The 25,038-nt window shown below is 39.2% G+C and overlaps 1 protein-coding gene across 1 annotated transcript in view; it reads right to left on the bottom strand.

Moving 5' to 3' along the window:
• The window catches only part of HS6ST3 (heparan sulfate 6-O-sulfotransferase 3), a 750,318-nt gene that overhangs the window by 708,041 nt on the left and 17,239 nt on the right, over positions 1-25,038 (bottom strand). The window lies entirely within an intron of this gene.

The raw sequence follows: 25,038 nt of genomic DNA, 5'->3' as shown, positions 1-25,038 counted from the left end.
AGGCAGCAGATGTGAAGATTTGACCTTCCAAGACTTACAGTTTCTGGCAAAGGATTTCAAGGCAGTTTTAGTGGAAAGCGAGGGCAGTGAATTGAGCGAAGCCTAGAAAGATCAGAAACAGCACACTTGCATGGCAGATACTCACTCAGTCCCTGACACCCCCGGGCCCTCAAATACTCTGCTTGGTAGTGAGAGGGAATAGTGTTAAAAATGCAGGTAGCTGAGCAGGGCAGCACAGCCAGCAGAGGGTATCTTAGGATTTGGCAAATGAGTAAGGCTTGAACATTTGTAATAACTACAAGGAATGAGCCACCTGAGAAGAGGTTGAAAATCTGAAAGCAGCAATAATTGAAGTAGGAAGTTCCAGACTAGGTAGGATAGGATAAAGAGCTCAGAGAGAGCTGCACAGAAATTCATTAAATGTAAATCCTTTGATAAGCAGTTTTTAATGCAATACTATAGAGCTGACTGAAAAGCCCAAGGCTTAACCGATAGGGCCAATAATGAATGCTGATTTGGGGATACAGGTGCTCCTGGCATTACCTCAAGAAAAGGGAATTAAGGAAAGACAAGTTCACAATGACTGGTTAGGTATGTCAGTTTTTTCCCCCACGGTCTTCACCCCTGTTTTTAGATCTTGAAAGCTTCCTCAGATAGGATCTGGTCAACCAACTCAAATGGCAGATGTAATTGATCTCTTTTCCAGAAATCATGTTTTCTCTATAGGACAATATTACTCATTTTAATGGTAACAAATCCTGGTCCCTGCAGAGTCTAATTCAGGCACACTTCCTTCTAGGTCAACTCAGAATAATTGCCAACAATATTCCCACTGTCTCTTGAAGGGTTGAGGTTCTAGGACACCTCAGGGTAGGGTGGCAGCCACCAATGCCCTCCCAGCACCACACATATGCCCTTTCAACCAAAGCAAAGCCATTCTGCTAGTGAGACTCTGTCTCAAAAAATAATAATAAATAAATAACAATAAAAAGCTTCTACGCAGCAAAGGAAACAATAAAGTAAAGAGACTATCCACAGAATGGGAGAAAATATTTGCAAACCACGTATATAATAGAAAGTTAATAGCCAAAATATAAAAGGCAGTCAAACAATAGCAAGAAAACAAGTAATTCAATTTTAAAAAGTGGGCAAATAAACATATCTGAAGAGACATTTCTCAAAAGAAAACATACAAGTAGCCAACACGTATATAAAATAATGCTCCATACTACTAATCATCAAGGAAATGCAAATTAAAGCCACAATGAGATATTACCTCACACCTGTCACAATGGCTATTATCAAAAACACAAAAGATAACAAGTGTTTGTGAGAATATGGAGAGAAAGGGACACCTGTACATTATTGACTTCTTTAAAAAAAAAAAAAATTCCCTACCAAGTTTGAAAACCCTGCATAAAGTAATGTATATATCAAAAAGTTAGCATCCTTCTCCCCAAAGTTACTTATTCTCATTTTTGGCAGGAATAGCTTTCAAACTCTTTGCTATTATTTTCCCCTAACTACAGATCTGGATTATTTAGTCTAATATTCTGTACCAGGAGTTCGGCACACAGTACTACTTTGCTAATTCGTTTCCTAGGGCTGGCATGACAAAGCACAACAATCGGGTGGCTTCATCAACGGAAATATGTTATTACCTCACAGTTCTGGAGGTGAAAAGTCCAAAATCAAGCTATCTACAGAGATGGTGCTTCTGAGGGGTGTCAGGGAAAGATTTATTCCAGGCCCATGTCCCTCTATGTGAGTCTGTCTTCAAATCTCCCCTTTTTGTAAGGTCACCAAACTGGATTTGGGTCCAGCCTAACGTAACCTCATTTTAGCTTGGTAAAGGCTCTGTCTTCTAATGAGGCCACACTCTGAGGGGGTTAGGATATAAATTTGAGGAAACACAGTTCAAATCATCACACATACTATCACACTTCGGACCATTACTACTACTCAAGATAAGTCAGATGAATTTTTTAAGATAAGATAAGCTCCAAATTAACTTTGATTCTTGATTCCCAGTCATTCTTGATTTCATATAAACTAACAGATAGAGATCCCAGGAACATGAAACAACTTTATTATACCAGAACCACGAGAACCAGAATAGAAGATGTTTCAATAAATCAAACTCCAACCCCAAATTACCTAAAGCAAAACTATGCTGCAGTTCCACCCTCTGTAACTTATTCCACATGCCTTAATATGGTTATCAGGTTACCTGGATGCATGTTTACTTGCCATAGCATCTTTCCTCAGAAGTACAAAACTATCTTCTTGTAGAAGCATGGCCAGAATAAACCACTCACACTATTGCCTATAACACCACCAACACTGTCATGTTTAAGAAACAGGTTTGATGGAGGCATTTTAGAAAGTGAAACAGAAAAAAAATGTATTGCCAGAATTGCTCTTAAGTGCACAGGGGAGGCTGGGTGCCCTGGCTCACACTTGTAATCCCAGCACTTTGGGAGGCTGAGGCAGACGGGTCACCTGAGGTCAGGAGTTGAAGATCAGCCTGGTCAATGTGGTGAAACCCAGTCTCTACTAAAAATACAAAAAATTGGCTGGGTGTGGTGGCAAGCACCTATAATCCCAGCTACTCAGGAAGCTGAGGCAGGAGAATCAGTTGAATCCAGGAGGCAGAAGTTGCAGTGAGCCAAGATCGCCCCATTGAACTCCAGCCTGGGCATCAAGAGCAAAACTCGGTCTCACAAAAAAAAGCACAAGGGAAAAAAATACTTTGATAAACATCGCAGGAGGAAGAGAAAGATCTCCCCAGCATATTCGCATTTTTAAATGGTAGTTATCAAGTCCTCTGCATCAAATAAAGAGAAGAATGTGTACAGCTCTTAGAAGAGAGGGAATGTGAATGAGGAGAAGAAAAAGAAGACAGAAAAGCCAGCCAGGAAAGGAGTAAACAAAGAGATGCAAAGAGGCTGCAGATACCAAATGCAATTCCCGCATGAGTCCCAAATCTCCAGTAAACTAACAAATGAAAATGAGGTTCTGGAAACTTGAAGGGAGATAAGCTTTAAACCAAAGTGGGGCAAAAACATTCGGCACCTTCCTGAGGAGCCGACTAAGGAGGAGAGCCTCAGCTGACATCCAGCTTGCGACTTCTTCCACTTAGTTATATTGGAATGCACTTTAAAGCCAGTCCCCGCTGGGCCCATCCTGGCACAGCACGGCTCGATGTCAGCAACTGTCCATGAGAGAGTATCTATGGGGAAAACAATCAGCAAATCCCTGCCTTTTGCTATCCCTGACGCCACACTCCTATCCCTCACAGGACAGAACTGAACACTAGGCCAACTCTGTTAGTTATAAGCACACTCAGAGCTGCTTTTAGAAACAAGTTTTGATCTCACCTATGGGTCATCCTGCAGTCAGGAAGCTTATTCATTAACTGGAGAAAACAGATAAGGGTTTTAAATTTCAATAACAAAATATTGGCTTTCTAACTTAGCATGGTACTTAACATACAGTAAGCACTTGATAAGTGTGCAACAGAAGCAATTCACAAAGACTTTGACAATACAGATTGCTAAGCCCTATCCCAGTCACACTGCCTCAGAAATTCAGGGATGGCATTGGGTATATATATTTAAGTGATTCTGTTGCAGTGGGTGTGGGGATCTTATTCCAAAACCTGTGGAAGTATGCTAGCTGTTACCTCTTCCTACTTCTCTACATTCTAATATTTAAGCAGTTCAAAAAACCAGAATGTTATAGCTCTAGATTACTTCACTCTGATTCCTAAGCAACCAATGAGCACACAAGGGGTAGATGAAGTTACAAAAATGTATGAGATCCTACAAGTAGAGTATCTAGAATAAGAGCAGAACTAAGGACATATATCTAAATAACACCATCATTTGAAGGGCATTGGTAGGCTAAAAGAGAACTTTAGAAAGACAGAAAAGGCAATAGCGAGAGAGATAAAAGGAGAATCAAAAAAGCTTGATAACAGACAGCTTCAACCAGAAATTAATCACAGAGCAGGGGTCCCCAAGCCCCAGGCCACAGGCCAGTACCAGTCTGTGGCCTGTTAAAAACCAGGAGGCACAGCAGGAGGTGAGCGGCAGGCAAGCCCAGAATACCACCTGAGCTCCACCTCCTGTCAGATCAGCAGCAGCGTTAGATTTTCATAGGAGCGCAAACCCTATTGTGAACTGTACATGCAAGAAATCAAGGCTGCATGTTCATTATAAGAATCTAATGCCTGATGAATTGAGGTGGGGTGGTTTCAACCCAAAACCATCACCTCCAACCACTCTCAGTCTGTGGAAACATTGTTTTCTATGAAAGCCATCCCTAATACCAAAAAAGGTTGGGAACCACTGACATAGAATGACAAGTTTCCATGGGAATTAGCATAGTAGGCAACATTAGCATATAAGGCTCCACACGCAGGGCTTTGTCTCCTAATACTATCACATGGTTTGGTAGGGCTTCAACATACGAATTTTGACAATCAGTCCATTACAGGTATGAAACAGAGTACCAAACACTTCATTGTCTTTCACTGGAATAAACAGAATCAAGACGGCTGAAATGATAGCTAACTTTTCAGGTGGAAGCCAGAAGAAGTGGGGATCACCTTGATAGGCCCAGTTTTCTTAATGCTGCAGAAAACAAAGGCCATCTACTGAGAATGAGAGGTTGGGGGTAGAGGAAAGGAGGTAAAGAAGAAGACTAAAGAGAGAGGTGAAAACTGAAGGCACAGAAGCCCAGCTGAGCCAGGACCGCTTGATGATGTCATGGCCACAGGCTGAACACTTGTGTGGTTTCCTCCAACACGGTTGTGGAGCCCTAATAAGATAAGTAAACAACAATGAGGAAGGGGTCTTAGGTTGGGGAGTACAATTGTTTCAAGAGATAGCTAATCACAGACAACCCACTGGCACAACATCCTGTTCCCAAATACCATACATAACCCCAGCAGCACAACCTTATCTGCATGGAGCCCCAGCAGCACAACCATATAAGCACAACCTCTTTGCAGGCAGCCCCTTCTCTGCTATGCTGCCCAATGTACCCTTGCAATATATCTTCATACTTTCTCTAATAGCTCTGACTTTCTTTACCTACAACTGTCTTGTAAATTCCTTTACCACCCGTGATGTCAGCCCCAGCTAGCTGCACCTGTGACAAAGGTTCAATGACTAAGATCATGCAGAGAGGAAGCAGCAAACTGTAGCATCAATCCTGATTCCATATTTTGCAAAGTAGAGTGCTGGAGAAGACTAAGTGTAGCACAGTGAAAAATGCTAGTGATGCTGGTGTGGTGACTCACGCTTGTAATCCCAGCACTTTTGGAGGCAGAGGTGGGTAGATCATGAGATCAGGAGTTCGAGACCAGCCTGGCCAACATGGGGAAAACCTGTCTCTACTAAAGATACTAAAAATACAAAAATTAGCCACCCATGGTGGCAGATGCCTATAATCCCAGCTACTCAAGAGGCTGGGGCAGGAGAATTGCTGGAACCCAGGAGGTGGAGGTTGCAGTGAGCCAAGACCATGCCATTGCACTCCAGCCTGGGCAACAAAGCAAGACTCCATCGTAAAAAAAAAATTCTGGTGAAAGAGTAGTTGGGATTATAAATTACATGGCCCCCATAGGTGAAAAGAATAGAAGTCGAGAAGGGACTGACTAGCAGATGTGGAAAAAGGAGAGGACTAAGGGATTAATGGTCTATATGAAGTCAGCAAGCAGGTCTGGTAGAAGTGTAATTATGAGAGATCAGGAGGAAAGAAAGTGCATGCATTTATGGAATTAAAATTAAATAGCCATGGTCACTGGCTAAAATGTTCTAGCAGAATCTTGACCACCTGCCGTCACTTGTAAAACTTTCAAGAGTCAGTTATAAATGACCCCATTAAATAATTCTGCATATTATATAAAAATTATAATTGAAGACCCTACTCATCACGGTACTTATTTTTATTTTGTTTACACTATGCTATGTAGGATTTTGGTGGCTTACAAAGATATGAAAATATAATATGATAGAATAAATTTAAAATAAGTGAGAGATATGAGGTTAATAAAGTTAAATAAGTAAGATGGAACTGGAAATGAGGTTGGTTTATGAAACTTAATGTACCTTAAGTTAAGATCAATGCAATAAATTCTTCTTAGAAGTTTGTGCCAGTTAAGTTTTCTCCTAACACACCAGTATATTTTTCATTATTAAACAAGGAGAATTATTTAACTCATTCCATTTCCATTTGGATCTTGACTCCAGGAAATTTGGAAGTAAAAAATTCCCCCAGTTGTAATTACTACCTTAACCCAGCATGTCCTACTAAAACCAACCCCCTGCTTCATTATTTATATCTCACTCTTTATCTTTGATTTAATGGCGATTTGATGGTTTTAATTTCATGCCACCTCAGATACCCTTGCAGTATGTACAACATAAATTAAAAATAAATATTCAGAAATCTCATTCTTAATTGCAATCCAAGTACCCAATGCTTTACTTAAAATTCCTGGCTGCATACTTAATTTCAACAAAGAAAAGTCATTTCTCAGGTTATCCTACTCTAATATCTTTTTTCTTACTTTTCTAGATACAGCGGAATGTCACATGGTAAAATATCCTCCAAGAGGATGGCATATCTCTACAGTTATCAGTCTATATTCAGGCATGGCATATCATTGGTAACATACCATACATTAAACCACTAATAAGTTGTGTTGCCTATGAGTACTCTATCTTACCTACCACGGTCTATATGTATCATCAAAACCAAGAATCTTTAACAGCAGGTAGGAAGCCACATGTGGTGAGGGTCAGAACTGCTTAGTTAAACCATGTCTTAATGTGGATGACTCATTAAATCAGCAAAGTAGTTCTTTACCTGGTTATGCCCTCAGCATGTAACCCACATGTGTCTAGCTCAAGAGTGAAAATCCAATCTTAACCCCAAACATCATACCAAAGAATCATCCATCCTCACTGCTGTTAGATGTTTAGAGGCTTTTCAGGTTAAAGTTGTTTACACACTCTATTACTGAATGGGAATAAAACTATCTACTTAATTGTTCCTTCATTTATCTCATTTTAGTTATTTATTTTACATGTACTCCATTAAATAAGAAATGAGAAGTGCCACAGTAAGGAAGCAGACTGGTGGGGCCCATCCACTGAAGAAGCATGGCTAAATGATCTTGTCCACAAGGACCTTTAATGGCTGGAATTAGTTCTCCCATTCAAGTCCCTAGTGGGACTCCTTGTCCTAAAGGATAGGCCTCCTGAGATGGTTCATACCTTCACACCTAACATCACTGTTCCTGGCAATTCAGTGGAACAACAGGCTAGAAACTGCCATCAAGAGAGCAATAAGCCCCAGTTCTAAAAACTATTAAGGTAGGCTCGTGAACATTTTACTTCCTCTTCTTTTTAATATCTGGGATAATTCAGTCCCCATATAAAAAAAATATGAGAGCTAAAATGCATGATCTTCAACAGGCTTAACCCGAGGCTGTTGATCAAACATCCTCATCAGCCCATGCATACAACTAACATCTCAATAAGCTCTGCAGTTTTAATTTTCTGTAACGACCAGGTTGTTATAATAGTTCTAAGAGGATTCTTAACTGTACTATTTCAAACTCCCAGCAAACTAGCTTTTCTGGAAGAAGCCTCAAAAGGATTTTTGCATCCCATAAATCTTTTACCTGCATCCTCCACTCATTGTGAAAATTAAGGTATAAATGAATTATAAAGGCAATCATAGCTGGAACAGGTTTACCCTTTTCACAAAAGATATTATGCCAAAACTCCTCTGAGTGTAAACCCTGGTTTATTCCAGGCTGCTTCAAGGGAAGAGAATTTATGTCTTCTCTGGTCATATTTGATGCCAGACTTCTGGGAATGGTTTTCCTCAGTAATGGAAATCAGTTAAGAAAATTCTTAACATTTATGTAGCTAAGAGCAACAGAAGGGTCTCATGAGTTGACATAAGATAAATGAAATCAAACTAACCGGTATAAAGAACCTGAGCATTGGCTCCAATTTGCCTTTTCTAAAAGCTTTTCTCATACCTCAACCAAAAAACCCACCCATTCATAAGACCATTATGTCCAATCCTCACTTGATTACTCAATTTAAAACTCTACTTAATCTGATACTTTTTTACTCATCACTTGATAAGAAATCTATTGCACTTGAATAATATGTATTTACTCCATTATTTAAGAATACTTCATTCTTCTAAAAAAAGATAAGCAAAACAAATGGCATGGATGGAATTCAAGGATTGGTAAGCACTTGTAATAAGCAAGCTAGTAGCTTAAGAGAAGAGGCAAAATTCATAGGGAGTATTAAGTAGAGATGACAAGTAGCTTGTGAGACATGGGCACATCACAACGTGTTACATATGGACAGTAAGTTCAACCTATAAGACATATTGAAGACAAAATAGATGGGGAAAATAATGGATCAAACAAGAGCATTGCTCAATGACTGGAAGGTTTGAAAAGACCAAGTCCTAAGGTAAAACTACAACCAATCTGGGCTGTCAACTATTGTTATCATTAAATCAGCTATCTAACACAGTTCAATTCTGGCCCTACATGCTCTCTGCCAAAAAAAATACAGATAAAACTCAAAGCTATTTGGCAATCTAATTGGCACACCAAAGCTGTTGGCAGGTGTGCTTGTTCTTCTATTTCTCCAATAGAGCAGGTGTGTCCCCGAGAAGCTTTCCATCTGTGTGTTGGGGCCCCTTTCCTCAAACCCCATTCTCATCCTCATAACCACAGCCCCAGTTTGAAAGGCTGATGTAGCAAAGAGACAGACATATGAACCCAGCACTCAGGTTGTGCAGTCACCCCTCTTGTATACTATCCTAAGTGCATTAACCTGCTGTATCTTCTCTCCCTTGATTTTCATTATATGTTTTAAATTGATTTAATAAAGCATGTGAGTGTCTGAATTTCGTGTGTGTCTTTCTGTTCAGTGATCTCTGGTAGTGTATTTGAAAGCTAACATTGCATCAGTGTATTTCCCGTACAACAATGTGAGCAGAGAAATACGTTAGACTAAGCAGAAATACATATATTTAGTTAGGGGGTTTGCAAAAGTATAATTATGATATTATGTTAATTAAAATATGAGCATAATATATTGTAATAATAGATTTAGAGGAACATGTCTTTGTATGTTGTCTTGTGACAACTGAAGATAGCCCAGTCAAAGCCATAGTTGGAAAGAAGTAAATATATATAGGTAAGCATGCAGGCTTTTGAGTCAGAATTCCTGATATCAATCCCTGGTCCCACTACTTTCTATCTGTGTGACTTTGGGCAAATTACTTCTCTGTGCCTCAATTTCCTCAGCTGTAAAACAGCAATAATAAAAATAATACCTACCTGAGGCTGGGCACGGAGGCTCACACCTGTAATCCCAGCACTTTGAGAGGTCACGGCAGGTAAATCACCTGAGGGAGGTCACGGGCAGGTAAATCACCTGAGGGAGTTCGAGACCAGCCTGACCAACATGGAGAAACTCTGTCTCTACTAAAAATACGAAATTAGCTCAGCATGGTGGTACATGCCTGTAGTCCCAGTTACTTGGGAGACTGAGGCAGGAGAATCGCTTGAACCCGGGAGGTGGAGGTTGCTGTGAGCAGAGATCATGCTATTGCACTCCAGCCTGGACAACAAGAGCAAAACTCCATCACAAAAATAGTAATAAATAATAATAATAATACCTACCTGAAAGGGTTATTTTGATGACTAAAAGAAGTACTAGCATATGAATCTGTTGCACTAGCCAGCTCAGAGGAATTGCTTCTAAATTTTTTAGCTACTGAAAAAGAAAGTGTAAATGAGTATGACCAAAGGGAATAAAGTTTTCTGTGACAAGGGGTTTCCCAAACATTACTCCTCATCGCCATGGTAATGAGACCCTTTTATCATGCTAATGCCAGTATGATGGGTAAAAATTACAGTGTATAAAGCAATAATGAGTAACCAATATGGAGTAACATGTAATCCTGTGAGTTTCTCTTCAAGGTTGGGATGAATTTTAGGGAGTCATGAGTAGAGGACAGAGTGAGTTCATTTGGGGAAGGTTTACTAGGTAGTAAATGAGAAAGAATTCAGGGAGTCCAACAGCTGGAAAACTTTGGGAGCCCAGGACCAGCTGCTCCTCCAAATGGAGTCACCATAGCCAATAAAAATAAATCAAGAGATTTCATGATCTGTAATGTTCTACTTATAACCACTGCTACCAGGAAGAGACCTTGGACTGGAGGAGAGTTGAGCTCACTCCTAGGGTTGCTGTTATGAACTGGTTTGGGCTATTAGCAATTGATCTACTGTTTGTTTCATTTGTTTTCTCTATTGTTTGACAGCATCAAAGAAGTTCCACCTGCCCAAATAGAAGCAGGATGGCCACAAGGTGTCAACATACATTATACAAATTAATAACAGCAATAAGTGTATGCCTTTTCTGCAGATACCTCTATTCCACAGGGTGACCCTCATCTCTAATCATTGTAACCTTACTCTACCTTTGCTTGGCCTCTTAATGAGCCTCTAATAAACTGTACCGAGAAACCCACAAAACTTATTTATTTGGATATAGCTCAATTCAGCTAAATCAAACATATCTTAATTCAAAGTATTAGTAAATCACTTGGAAATTGCATACTTTTAAAACTTCCTTCCTTTAGAAAGGAAGACATTTCTAAAACCTTAGGATGCATGGAAACACACTTATAAATAACATAAAATATTCTTCAGATAGGTATGCAAATAAACTTAAGTCCTCTGTGACCCATTCTAACAGTTTCTGTTTTAGGTCTGGGACTTGGAAAACAAAACCCTTGTGCCCAAGTTTAATTAGGTACTTTTCCTATCCTGCCCAGGCCAGGCCCTGTGGCCATCCATCAGCTTCAGAACCCACTGTATTCATCCAAACTTTATCCAGTCTCCAGATGAAACTGACCCATGATGACCTAATATATAACATTCTACTGCTTTGGTAATACATATCCTTTAGATACATCAGCCTCCCAAATTTTACACATTTTAACTGATTTGTTATTGTTTAGCCTCTTGTATGCCAGGGCTGATAATAGTTCTGCCAAGCTCCATACAAAGAAATTTAAATTGAAAAACAAATGTTTATAATTGTGTTTTTTATTAGGGGACATAGATGCCTAAATCACAGCAGACAAAACCAAGTAAAAAACATGTTTCTTCAAAAAAAAATTCATAGATTTGTATCTCCTTATAGAATTTGAATAATTCAAAAAAATATAAAGGAAATAAAGTTCAAAATACTACTGAGAAAAAAATTTGTTTAACTCTATGATGTACAGAAAAAAATTGAAGGAATATACGTATATATATTTAGGTATTTTTTAAATAATAGGACAGAGCCTACAGAATGTCTTATAACCTGCTTTTCAGTTATTAATATATTGTAAGCAGTTTTTCATAGCCTTAAAATATTCAAGAACATGTTTTAAATTACTGCAAAAACTGTACAGTCCCTCTATTAGTGTCCTAGGATTGCCTAATACTATTAATACAAACTGGGTAACTGAAAACCACAGAGATACATAGTCTTCCAGTTTTAGAAATCAGGAATCTGAAATCAAGGTGTCTGCAGGGCCCCAGCCCCTCTGCAACCCTTCCTTGCCTCTTCCTAGCTTCTGGGGCTGCTGAGAATCTCGGGCATTTATTGGCTTGTTGCTGCATAACTCCAACCTCTGCCTTCTGTCTCACAGGGCATTCTTCCTGTGTCTCTCTCTTCTTAGAAGGACACCAGTTATATTGAATTAGGGGCCTGCCCTAATCTAATATGATCTCTTCTTAACTAAATTACATCTGCAACCATCCTATTTCCAAATAAGGTCACATTCTGAAGTACTAGGGGTTAGGACTTCAACCTTTTTTCTGGAAGAGAGGACACAATTCCATCCTAAAGAATCCCCTATGGTAGAACACAGTTTCCTTTTTTTATTTCCTATTATATTTAACACTGTAAATTGTTAAAGTAATTTTAATCATAAGGTAATATTTTAGGACTCATTAGTCCTCACACAACAACTGGATCTTCACTGTACAGAGTGAAAACTGGAGGAGCAGAAATGTATTAAGTAACTGCCCAAGGACACTCAGATAATAGACAGAGGAGCCTCCAGGCCCTCTGACTCACAGTCTTCAAGATTAATCATACTCTGTAGTAGGAAGTGAGATAGATCCAATGCAAATTTCACATAATCAGGAGGTCAAAATGATTGATCACTGAGCAATCAGGCATTCTTTATTTATCTCAATCCTTAAGTAGTTCAGACCATCTTAAAATCTATTTTCCTCCCAAACTTGTCCCGAGTCTCAATTTTGCTATCCTGAACTCTAATAATAAAACAATATCTAGCATCAAATCTTACTTTATAATTTACAGTAAATCAATATCTATTATTATGTAAAATTCTACTTAATAGATACTATAATCATCAGTACACTTACATCATTTGAGTAAAATATTACTCTGTTTTTTCCAATTTTTATAAAAGTCTCCTATTATTTTAAATTCCCTTAAATGGCTTCCATACCCTGCATTAAATTAATTGAAATTATTTAATGCTATTTATACTATTTATAAAGAGATTAATTTTTATTCTCTTTTATATGTATATGAAGCTCTAGAGATTTATCTTATATGCTGTAATTGTGCTAAACTCTTATTACAATGATTTTTAGTTGATTTCTTAAGCTCACTAAACATACAGTCATTTGTATGCATTTAGTAACATAAGTTATTCATCTTGTCCTTTATATTTGTTCCACTCATAATTCTCCAGCAAATATCTTTAATGCTCTTAATTAGGAGTACTGATAGAATGCATTTCAACATTTTTCCTCTCTCTCCTTTCACAAGTTCTTCTTTTCCAAAGTTCCAAGCTTCTACTTCCTATGGTTTCCATGGAAATTGTCCATCATTTTCTTTGGTATCTGTATTAGTTTGCTAGTGTTGCCATTATAAAGTACTACAGACTCAGTAGCTTAAGCAACAGAAATTTAATCTCTCACAGTTCTGGAGGCTGGAAGTTCAATGTTGGCATGACTGGTTTCATGCTGTAGGCTTCCTTTCCGGCTTGTAGATGGCAATCTTATCTCTTTCTTCACATGATCTTCCCTCTGTGTCCTACTTCTTATAAGGACACCAGTCATATTGAATTAGGACCCACCCCGATGACCTCATTCAGCCTTACTTTTCAAAGGTTCTACCTCCAAATAAAGTCACATTCGGGCTGGGCACAGTGGCTCATACCTGTAATCCCAGTGTTTTGGGAGTCCAAGGTGGATGGATCACTTGAGGTCAGGAGTTCAAGAGCAGCCTGGCTAACATAGTGAAGTCACATCTCTACTAAAATAATACAAAAATTAGCCAGGTGTGGTGGCGCACACCTGTAATCACAGCTACTCAGGAGACTGTGGCAGTAGAATTGTTTGAATCTGGGATGCGGAGGCTACAATGAGCCGAGATTGGGCCACTGCACTCCAGCCTAGGTGACAGTGCCAGACTCTATCTCAAAAAAAAAAAGTCACATTCTAAGGTACCCATGAGTGAGGACGTCAACATATGAATTGGGGGGCAGGTGACATGATTTGCCCCATAACAATGTCCCTGTTAAGCACAGATTTATCTCTCAACATATATTCTAGATTCATGCAGTCTATTACCTATTTTTAATTCAATCACTTAACATTATAGTTTACAACTAATATAAACCTTAACTTCAGAGCTCTAGGCCTACCCTTCCTTGCTCGGCCTGTTCTTTGGCAATTCTGCAGCATTTCCATGTGCTGCAGTCATTCGTCATCACTGCATATTTTTATAGATATTATGTTTTCTTTTCCACCTTCTCCAGTGAATATCATCATTCAATCTTATCTCTTTCTGATTCTTGATATTTGTTTTTCACCTCTACCAATGTAAATGCCTGGTCCTAAAAAATGTGTACTTCCTCGTTGGTGTTAAAATACTTTCACAATTACAACTGGTTTTCTTTTAAATTTGCAATTATTGTTTTCAAAGGTTATTTTCCCTTTGTGATACTTACTACGATTTTTGTTATTTTTCTGCTTTATTTTGATGTGTTTAGACCATAGGGGGCATCTTAAAATGTTAATCTTGTTAGCATTTTTCCTGAAAGTTCTTCTCATAAAATATTCAGACCAAAATAGTCTCTTTCATGCTACAAAAATTAGGGCTCCTAGGACTCCATTCAAAATAATTCTTAAACCATTTAAGGAAGTACAAAGCGGGGAGAGTGAAAGGGAAGGGAATTAAATTACTTATACCTACCACACGCTAGAAACTTTCTTTCACAATCTTAAATGTACAATCCTAAAAACTAGGTTAAATTATTTATCTCATTTTACAGACCAGTAAATTGGAGATCACAGGGCTTAGCAACTTTCTGAAGTTCATATATGTGGTCAAAGATAAAGCTCAACATCAAAATTAATGTGTATCCTCCAAAACCCCAGCTTTTCCCCTTACTTCATATAAACGCCCATCTCTACTTAAGTATATTTTTACCTACTTGGAGTTTCCCTGAGCCTCTTTGAATAAGTGGAATGGTAAGAACACAGGTCAGGTGTCAACGTAATCACAAGAAAACAGTGGTTTGGCTCCATGCACCTCTCTCTCTAGCCCTCCTCTCTCATCAACAGTTTAAAGTAGCAGTGTTCAGGCATTCATTGGAAATGTACTGCAATTTATCATTTGCTATAATGAGTGAACTATCCAGTATCTGAAAATTCAGTTCAATAGGGCATATTGAGCACTTTCTGCATGCCAGACACCACACTGATTGCTTAGAATTCATGGATGAATAATACGCTTATCTGCTGTTGAAAACCTCATGGCTCGGGAATGGAGTGTCATCCATGCTGTTGTTCCTTTCTCAGAGAGTCTGCCTCAGGGCAAAGCTCTACTGATTAGGGGAGACTACATGTGTACATCATCACCACCATACTCCCTCCTGCCACTGCCACCCCCAAGTTGGGTCAGGACAGACACCCGACTATAGCTGATTGGCAATCCATGGGACCTCACAAAAAGGTGAGATGGGACAGTCAGATTTCTCTGCCAAAAATTTATAATCAGGCCTATGAGAAGCAATTCAGGTAGTAGCAGTGTAAAAAAGCCAGTAAGTGTAGAGGCTATGCACTGGAGTCATTGAAGGAGAGCTAATTCCTATTGCTGAGTTCCCTGAAGTTGACCAGGTTCTTACCACTCTTCCTGTCACCTGTTGTTCTATTGTCTGTTTTCCAGAGATGCTGCTGTGTCACCTCAGCATCCTTGAAAACAAACACCACTTTTAAAAGAAGACATGTTATGTGGCCAACAAATGTATGAATAAAAGCTCAACATCACTTATCATTACAGAAATGCAAATCAAAACCATAATGAGATACCATCTCACACGAGTCAGAATGGTGATTATTAAGAAGTCAAGAAACTATAGATGCTAGCGAGGATATGAAGAAACAGGAACGCTTTTACACTGTTGGTGGGAATGTAAATTAACTCAACCATTGTGGAAGAAAGTATGGCTATTCCTCAAAGATCCAGAACCAGAAATACCATTTGACCCAGGAATCCCATTATTGGGTAGACACCTAAAGGAATATAAATCACTTTACTATAAAGATACATGCACATGTATTTTTACCACAGCACTATTTACAATAGCAAAGTGGAACCAACCCAAATGTCCACTGATAGACTGGATAAAGAAAATGTGGTACATACACACCATGGAATACTATGCAAAGGAATGAGATCATGTCCTTTGAAGGGATACAGATGAATCTGGAAGCCATCATCCTCAGCAAACTCACACAGGAACAGAAAACCCAACACTGCCTGTTCTCACTCATAAGTGGGAGCTGAACAACGAAAGCCCTGGGCGCAGGGTGGGGTACAACACATACCAGGGCTTTTTGGGGAATGGGGGCTAGCGGAGGAAAATTAGAGAATGGGTCAATAGGTGCAGCAAGCCACCACGGCACACGTATACCTATGTAACAAACCTGTGCATTCTGAATGTGTATCCTGAAACTTAAAGTAAAACAAACAAACAAAAACACCGCTTCTAACATGGCCTAGTTAGATTGATTTCTGCTACTGGGAAGTATGCAAGCTCTAACTAATGCAAAAATTTAATATAATGTGACAACAGACATATCAACAGGGTTCCATGTCAGTGCCAAGAAAAAGCTCCTGACCCCTTCGATAGAATAAACCCTGAACCATGTCCTGTAAAACTAGCAGCAAGCACACAGAAATGGAGGCAGGAAGATGGGGCTAAAGGTCAGCACAAGGTCAAGGAGGAACAATCCCTATGGCTACCTAAACTCAGACTATTAAACCCAGTCATCAAAAAGTCACATATCTAGAAATTCAGTCAAAAAATGGATTGCCTACCATGAACCAGCATGTTATACAATTGGGTAAAATACAGTCCTTGCACCAAAGGAAGTTACTGTGTCAATAGCTTTGCTCTCAACACAAAGACATATTTATGAGAAGTCAACATCTATTTATTAGGCCTAGGGGCACGGTGTTCTGTGAGAAGAGCAGTGTTTTATTTATTTGGGGGTTTTTGCACCCATCTATAACTTATAAAAAGCAACATTATACTAATAGCTAATACTGCCAGACACTTTTCTAAGCACTTTACGAACACGTAATCCTCAAAACTCTATAAATTAGGCCCTATTATTATCCCTGTTTCACAGACTAGCAAACTGAGGCTCAAAAAATGATAAGTTCCTTTCCCCAGTCACACAGCCGGTAAGTAGCAGAACTAAGATACGAACCCATAAATCTAAGAATCCACAATCTTAACCACTATTTCATGCCACTTTTAATAATAGTAAAGAAAAGAAAAAGCGCCAGGAACAGTGCCGCTCATCCCTCTAATCACAGAACTTTAGGAAGCCAAGAAAGTAGGATTACTTGAGGCCAAGAGTTTGAGACCAGCCTAGGCAACAGAGTGAAAACCCATCTCCTCAAAAAATAAAAAAATTAACCAGGCATAAAGGCAACCTTGTAGCCCAAGCTACTCAGGTGACTGAGACAGGAGGATCACTTGAGCCCAGGAGTTTGAGGTTGCAGTAAGCCATAATCACATGACTGCACTCCAGTGTGGGTGACAGAAACAGACTCTGTCACTAGAAAAGAAAAAAATAATAATTATATTAACAAAGAAAGAAAAAAATTAAAATTACTCACATTTTGACGAACAATTTTTTTCCATTTTATTATGTTTCTTTGTAGAACTTGGCTATAAGTATACAAAGCTGATCACTAAATAGATACTGTTTTGTGTCTTCTTTAATTTAACAATGTCTCATATATTTTCTAACATGCTGATCTTCATAATAATCATTTTAGTGGGAGCATATATTACATTAAGTTGTTGTAACATAGTTTAACCATTCCCCTACTATCCAAATTCCTAGTTGTTCCATTTTTCCAATTATTTGCCATTATGAATAATGGTGAAATGAATATATCACTGCATATACCTTCTTTTTTTCTTCTCTTGAATTATTCCCTTAGGATAAATTCCCAGGAGTGAGATTTCTGGTATAAACATCCATGGGCAGGATTTTTTATTTCTAATATATAGTCAGACTTCTTCCCAAAAACCAGCAATGGAAGGTTCCAAATTCACAAATGAACCCATTTCACCACAATTTCATGAGAAGTGAATATTATACATATACTTTTGAATGTTTACTTATTTAGTAGTTATAAGCTGTGTTATTTTCTTAATTTGTATTTACTTGCATTGCTTACTGATGAGATTAATATCTTTTTAGTTATTTACTTACTAAGGTTCTTAATGAAAAAATTGGCTGTACATAGGTCTTGCCCAATTATCTATTGAGAATGTAATAACGTTTTCTACCAGTTTGGATGCCTTTAAGAAGGTCATGAATATTTTCCTGTCATACTTCTCGTGCACTTCCTCAATCTGTTAATGGCGGGGAGCTTTCCAAACTTCTAGAAAACAAGTCACTGAAGTCCTGCTCAGAGACACCTGGTCTGGGTTCTGAGTCTGGCTTCTCCCCATAGATGAGGCTGTGACCTTAAGGAGGCTGAGTTTGGCTCCAGAACAGAAGAGCTTGATGATTGTAAACACCTGCTTAAGTTTAAGTGAATCCGTGTGTGTGTGATTCATCCCTGGATGATGGTTTAAGCCCTGAGCATAAGCAGGCTTGAGGTCTAGCACCATCTGATCTCCTCGGATCTGGAGGAATAGCACACACACCATGAGGGCAGTGCCTGCCGCAGCAGCCCAACACCCTCACTTCATTAGAAGTCTCCATGACAGAAGACAGCTGTTGGAATCCACTACATCTGCTCCTGCTCTATGTGCCCTCCCCATTCCAATAAAACCCTGCATCCCTGGCTAAATAAACCAGGCATGTCATCTAATCTTACCGTGGAAGGTGTGTCTGCAGTACTCTTGCCAATGCAAACCCACGGACACCCGCCCACGGTCCTCATCTTCTTCATTTTAAGTTATGTTGTCTGCACTATACATGTTTCACTATTTATTTACTTGTTTTTTTTGTTTGTTGAAACAGAGTCTTGTTCTGTTGCCCAGGCTGGAGTGCAGTGATGTGATCTCAGCTCACTGCAACCTCCAACTCCTGGGCTCCAGCAATTCTCTTGCCTCAGCCTCCTGAGTAGCTGGGACCACAGGTGCACACCACCAGCTTGGCTAATTTTTTTTTTCAGACAGAGTTTTACCATGTTTACCAGGCTAGACTCAAGCATTCTGCCCACCTCAGCCTTCCAAAGTGCTGGGATTACAGATGTGAGCCACCAAGTCCATATATACCTGTTTCCCCATTCAAATATAGATAAATCTTTCATGTTTTCCCTTATGCCTCCCTTTATCCCTTAACACACTAGAATCATTCTTTCCAAGGAACACAAATATGCCCAATTTTACATTACTCCAAAGCTTATATTATTTTTTGAACTATTGAATTTATCTGGAATGCAGTTTGTCATATAATTATGTGATACAGATCTAAAAGAGTTTGCTATGTTTCTAAATATTGTCGGGAAACTGATTATAAAATGAGCATTCCTTTCCCTATCACTCTGTAAGGACTACTATATCACACATTCAATTCATAAATATAATTGTATCTATTTCTGGGGTTTCTGTCCTATTTATGTATACTTCAAGCTACGCATCCAAAGATGTAGTTTTTTTTTTGTTTTTTTTTTTTTTTTTTTTTTTTTTGAGACGGAGTTTCGCTCTTGTTACCCAGGCTGGAGTGCAATGGCGCGATTTCGGCTCACCGCAATCTCCACCTCCTGGGTTCAGGCAATTCTCCTTCCTCAGCCTCCCGAGCAGCTGGGATTACAGGCACGCACCACCGTGCCCAGCTAATTTTTTGTAATTTTAGTAGAGACGGGGTTTCACCATGTTGACCAAGATGATCTCGATCTGTTGACCTTGTGATCCACCCGCCTCGGCCTCCCAAAGTGCTGGGATTACAGGCTTGAGCCACCGCGCCCGGCCTCAAAGATGTAGTTTTAATTTTGTTTCTAACATGGTTTATATCTGGGACTAACTCTACCTTACAACTTTTCTTCTTCAAGAATACTTAACTATTTTTTTTTCAAAACATTTTAGAGTATTGTCGAAAAAGGACTAGTAATTTATTTTCTTAAACGTATTAATTAACTTGATACAAATTTACAATTTTTATAAGATGCATTCTTCCATTCAGAAAATATTTGTCTATTCATTCAAGCCACTATTTATCTCCAATGAAATCTGTAGTTCTCTTTATGTAGGTCACAGTCATCCCTAACGAAGCTTATTCGCATGTATTTTATCTTTGTCACTATAGTGATTGAGATCTTTTCATTATATTCTCTAGTGGCTTATTGCTGATATACCAAAATCTGTTTCATAGGGTGGATGTGAAAAACAGTCTTTTGAAGAATATTCCTGCGTCTTCCGCAAAACTATTGTAGAAACATGTTCAGGATGTCATCCCATGTCATTTTAAGCAATAAACTCCTTCCAAAGGTCAGAGAAAAGAATTATTTTTCTGAGACAAACTTAACCCAATGACAAGGGCTCTCTGTTTTATTTTATTTTTTTTTTTTGCCTCAGCAGCCAAAATATTAAAAGCTTAAGTTCTTGTTTAACTGCAAAAAAGGAATTATAGCTAGATGTCAGGCACACATATTTTTCTGTTCTTTTCACTGGCTTTGGTTTTACTCATAATTTTAATTGTCCTGTTTTAGTTCTGCAATCCACCTCAAATTATATTTGGAAGTAGGCAGTTAGCCTAAAAAGGTTATGTGCCTTAATATGCACATTCACAAGTAATTAAGCTATATGATAATTGAATAATATTGTTCATCTGTTCTTAATTATATATGTTAAAACCAGAGTACTCAATCTTTTTCCTTCAGGACACATTGTAAATCTACCCGCTTTGTATCTCACTCAAAAAAGCATTACAGAACATGAGAGTGATCCTGCAGGGTCACCTTGAATTTTCTTTAATTTATTTTTTAAAATAAGCGTTTTTCATAAACCATGGTACTTCCAATATTCTTAATAAGAAGTCACTTATGGTATATCTTTATACTAGTCAATGTGTAGCAAACGGCATGTCATCAAGACACATTCAGGACACAAATGGAAGAAGAATAGTGAGAAAATGATCTTGGTAAAGTTCCTTAAAAAGCTAAGTTGTGTGTGCACAGTTCCTGAATTACCACTTCTGAAGTCTTCACCACACCCCTCAAGGAAAATTAACCACTCCTTATTCTGAATTCTGATGACCCTTTATAATTACACCATTTCCTCCAAAAAGGCTGATACAGTTTCAATATCTGTCCTCTCCAAATCTCATGTTGAAATGGGATGCCCTGTGTTCAAGGTGGGGCCTGGATTGAGGAGTTTGGGTCATGGGGGCCGGTCCCCCATGAATGGCTCAGTGTCCCCTACAGGTCGTGAGTCTCACTCCCTTAGTTTACAAGAGAGCTGGTAGTTTAAAGGAGCCTGACACCTCCTCCTCTCTCTCTTAGTCCCTCTCTTGCCATGTGATGTGCCTGCTCCCCTTTCCTTCGCCATAATTGTAAGCCTCCTGAGGCTTCACCAAGCAGAAGCAAGTGTTATGCTCATATAGCCGGCAGAACTGTGAGCCAAATAAAATTCTCTTCTTTAAAATTACCCAGCCTCACATAGTCCTTTATAGCATCACAAAATGGACTAATACAGAAGCCTCTCCCACTCCGGCTATGCTCTGCCTCTGTGCTGTGCAGCTCTGCACTCACACCACAGCACATCCCTCACTGCATACTGGAAGCTGCCCACTGTAAGTTCCTTGAGAAAAAAGAAAATATCAGATTCACCTTTTCATTTGCAATGCCCAGCCCAGTGCCAGACACTTCCAACCTGCTCACATCATATCTTAGATAGTGGTTCACAGTGCCCAGGACATGCCACATTACGGAACATTAGATGTAAGGACTCAGTAAGCAACTGACTGAGGTGCATGGCCCACCATCCACACCTTCCCATCCCAGTTACCTTCGGCCACTTTTGGATCTTCATTTCCAGGCCCTTCCTTCATCACCTTTGACTTCTCTGGTACCTCAAACTCACTAACACCAGTTCAACCTATTGTACGTTCTCTACCAGTTCTCCAGAACAGAACAAAAGGATGTCAGTTTCTGATAAATGTATGTAGCTTTCTAAATATGGAGAGAATCAAGCTTTAGACAAAGCACAGGCCCATCTATGAATGAGGAATGAGTTCCCTTCCACACATAAGCAATGCATAACCTTTTGGAAACTGTAATAATTATCCTCTAATGCATCCTTCTTTCAGCCCATCTCCTCAAAACCAGAAGTAGCTTCAAATAGTCTAACCCATTTTTATGAATGTGAGTTGCCTCCTCAAGAAACCTCTGTTTCCCAGAAACCTATCCATTCACACACTGACATATGATCTGCTGAGTCATAGTTGGTTTCCAGACACTAAAGCCCAGCTCAGATCCAATAGTCAGACTCTATTTCCTGTGAGGTCATCTGTGTACTGGAAAATCTCATGTATCTTGGAACACTTGTAACAAAACTGTCCTTCACCAAAGATTAAAATTAAAAAATGCCTTTAGATAGCCAACTTTATGAATATTTTTTTGTTTCTGCTTTCTTCCCCATAAAGAATAAATGCTAAATCAAATTTAACCATTTCTTGCTAACTATGATAGGGTTAAATATAGACATAGATCCAGATGATAGAGATAGAAATAGAGATGGAGAGAGACAGAGACAGAGACAGATATAGGAGTGGATGTCACAGATTTAACCTTTCATTGAATGCTGCCGTATGACCTCTTACTGTCCTGGAGTTCCCATGAGCCTGATGGGATGCTCAGGGATGAGGAGCTTTTTACCCTTTTCTACAGAGCAGGATTCTGCTTCTTCCAATGCTTTCCTTAACTTCCTGCGGCTACTTCTTTTCTATCTTTCTTATTTTTTTATTTTCTGCTCTCTTCTCTGCCCTTTATCCCTTTCCTTCCCACCCTCCTGCAATACTGAACAGCTTAGAAGTCTGACTCGCAGGGGAAAGAATAATTACAGTCCTACAATCTTCTGCAGCACATGTCATATCATTGTCACCCTTTATCCCTGGGGCTAGCACTGGGGATGTCCTGACCTGCAGCACCAGGAGGTCCAACTCTACATTCCCCCCCAACTCTATGCTTACCATCATTTTTAATGTCAACATTCTCATAGATAACCCATCCAACACCTTGTCCCCACCATTCTTTTGCCTTCTTAGCTCCAACAATCGCTCATTGCTCCATCTCAGGCATTCACTTACAGAGACCATACAAGGAATAGCCTCCACTCCAGCATCTCAATTTCAAACACCCTTTTCTTTGACCATTATCTCCTATAGTCCAGCACACTTACACCAACTCTCTAGCACACCTATTCCTACAACCCCCATTCTACCATCAATCTTGACATATAATGTTCACTCTACAATTTTTCTTAACTATCACCCACCCTCTTATCCTAGCTTATCTCCCAACCAGCCTAAATGACGTGATCTGGCACTAAAATGCTCCCTTGCAAACATCCATTAACTCCCTTGCTCCTCACTGGGTAAAACTCCTGTGCTGGTTAAACCCAACTGTGCAATTTTGCCTCTACCCGAACAGTTAAATGTTACTGAAGAAAATCACAGAACCACTCTAACTGGACTGATTTCAAATGTATAATCACAGATCTCAAAACAGAACTCAATACTGCCAGACAACTTACTTCCCTAGGAAATGTGTTTTCCCAACTTCTAAGATAATTATTCACATCTCTGCTCTTCTCATATTTCCAACATTCCTTCCCTTTCCTCACAGCTCTCAGCTAATGACCTTGCTTTGAACTTCACAGAGAAAAGAGATGCAATCAGATTAGAACTATCTCATCTTTCAACTATCAATTCCACCAACCATCCTGTATCTGTACTCAAATACGATGTCTTCATCTGGTTAAAAAGGGAAGAAGATAGATTTAATCCTTCCTGTGCTCTGTGATTGGACTGTCTCTCATTATCTTAAAAATATCACCCTACTTTGTTTTTTGTTGTTGTTGTTGTTGTTAGTATTCATATCGGGCTCAGGGTCTCTCACAAGGCTGTAGTTTGTAATGAGCTGACTGGGGCCAAAGGATCCCTTTCCAAGCTCACTCACACTGCTGTTGGAAGGAGGCTTCAACTTCTTGGCAAGTAGGTTTCTCTATAGTGCCACTGAGAACAGCTTCTGCCAGAGTAAGTGGAGAGACAGACAGACAGACAGACAGAGAGACAGAGAGAGAACATGTCCACCAAAACAAAAGCCACAGTCCTTTTATAACCTAAACTCAGAAGGGGCATCTCATCTCCTTTTTGGTTGTATTCTATTCATTAGAATCAACTCATTAAAGCTAATACTGGGCATGAAGGGATCCACTAAGCTTCACCTCTTGAAGGAAAGCATATCAGAGAATTTATTGGATGTATTCATACTTTAACAACTACTATTATTTAATAGTTTTAAGTAATTCTAAGTTTCACATTGAATCAAAAATAACTTCCTCAGTCTAGCATATTTTCAGAGCCTCTATATAGAGCTCTACAACCAACCCGATATTACCCCATCACTTCAGTCAGTATGAACCCTTCATTGCCTGCCTTGTTCATTCCTGCAAACAGCTTCTTCAGCACGTTTACAGATAGTTCTGATTAGAATACCAGGAATTAACTTAAATGTTGTGATGTAAACATTTCCAAGTCATTTTGTCCATGATGACAAAACGATGATTTCATTCTTTTCGAGCCAGAACCAAGTCTTCTATTCAATTCGTATTCTTTACAGTGCCTGGTATTGGGCTATATACAAGCATGAATGAGCCAATCAATCTAGCTAATGACAGAAAGAAAATAATTTCAAAATTAAATATTATTTTATCTCCCTCGCCAACCATTCAATATTTTATAACTTTTTTTTTTGAGACAGAAGCTCGCTCTGTCACCCACCCTGGTGCGATCTCAGCTCATTGCAACCTCTGCCTCCCAGGTTCAAGCGATTCTCCTGCCTCAGCCTCCAAGCAGCTGCGCCCACCAACATGCCTGGATAATTTCTGTATTTTTAGTAGAGACAGGGTTTCATCATGTTGGCCACACTGGTCTCGAACTCCTGATCTCAAGTGATCTGCCCGCCTCAGCCTCCCAAAGTGCTGGGATTACAGGGGTGAGTCAGGTGCCTGGCCTATAACATTACTTAAATTATAAAGAATTGTCTGTGTCAGGTTTTGCTGGGTTTCACAGCTATAAACCTTTCCCTTCTCTCCCTCCCTCCTCCTACAGCCATGTCCTTCTACAGGTTAGAACCATTTGACTTGGAGACTGGATCCCACTCCAATCTCTCACACCAATCC

The sequence above is a fragment of the Callithrix jacchus genome, chromosome 1 (genome assembly GCF_049354715.1).
Source record: "Callithrix jacchus isolate 240 chromosome 1, calJac240_pri, whole genome shotgun sequence".
NCBI lineage: Eukaryota > Metazoa > Chordata > Mammalia > Primates > Cebidae > Callithrix > Callithrix jacchus.
The sequence above is the reverse complement of the archived record's forward strand: the minus strand, read 5'-3'. Positions and strand labels throughout refer to the sequence as shown.